This window comes from Ptychodera flava (assembly GCF_041260155.1).
Source record: "Ptychodera flava strain L36383 chromosome 3 unlocalized genomic scaffold, AS_Pfla_20210202 Scaffold_26__1_contigs__length_13983176_pilon, whole genome shotgun sequence".
NCBI lineage: Eukaryota > Metazoa > Hemichordata > Enteropneusta > Ptychoderidae > Ptychodera > Ptychodera flava.
This window is the reverse complement of record NW_027248280.1, coordinates 10466462-10467410: the sequence shown is the minus strand read 5'-3', so window position 1 is coordinate 10467410 and position 949 is coordinate 10466462. Positions and strand designations below refer to the sequence as shown.

Here is a 949-nt window from a genome sequence, read left to right as displayed (position 1 = left end):
AAACAAACAATCACCAGGGAGCATTTGAAAAAGTCAAGCAAAACAACGTTATGTGCATTAAAGTGTGTTTTACCAGTAACCAGCAATTGTTGCCTGACCACTTTTCTTGAAAAATGCCATATCTATAATTAGTATTATAATTGTTACCACCGGATTGTACCCACAATTCGTTCTAATCTTCCTGAAACACATAACCTTTTGAAATATATTTCTAATTTACTGCAATACTATTCTATATTTAGTGAAATAAAAAGATAAAGTATTTTTATATCTTTTTCCAACCAATCAGATTCGAGAAACTGCTAAAATGCGCTGGTGCATAGTTCTGTCACACTGACGTTGAAGAACATATATATATGTGACCTCCAACGTGCAATTTCAAGCTCCGTTCCCGAACTGGAAAGAAGCGACAGACCACATTCAATTGTGACGTATACAAAGCCAAGGTACAAGGTAAACGTAGCATGGCCTTTTTATTACATCTTTTCTCGAGCTCATTCACCTGTATCAACGGCATTTCGAAGTTCAAATTTTTGCCGCAAATCCAGTAAATTAAAAAACGGATGGTGGTGGTGACAGAAAAACGTCATATAATAAGAACATGTAGATGCAATATGTAATTTAAAACTTGTTTTGACACTCGCAAAATAGAAAAAGTAGACAAAAACAAAATATATAAATCTTGAAAACTAAATAAGTAGTCAATGGTTAATTCTGGCTTCTCCCTGTCTGACCCTGGTCAAAGTAGCAAACGCCATGAAATGTATCATATTGGTATTCGAATAAAAATGATATATGTTTACTTTGACTGTTTCTTTTATCTGATTCGCTTTTTATTAACGTATTATGTTTGTAAACACTCAAATTGTCACACTTCACCTTTGGATACGCTTAGACATTTACATTGTACTTGAACTTTCTGACAGTTGCTTAGAATCTGCATTAATTA

General features: G+C 33.5%; 1 protein-coding gene across 1 annotated transcript in view; it reads left to right on the top strand.

Moving 5' to 3' along the window:
• Positions 1 to 302: 302 nt before the first annotated feature.
• The window catches only part of LOC139126037 (perlucin-like protein), a 12636-nt gene continuing 11989 nt past the window's right edge, over positions 303 to 949 (top strand). Inside the window, exon 1 of the mRNA XM_070692102.1 lies at positions 303 to 453. The gene's annotated coding sequence lies outside the window, so the exon portion shown is untranslated. The remainder of the gene's footprint in view (positions 454 to 949) is intronic.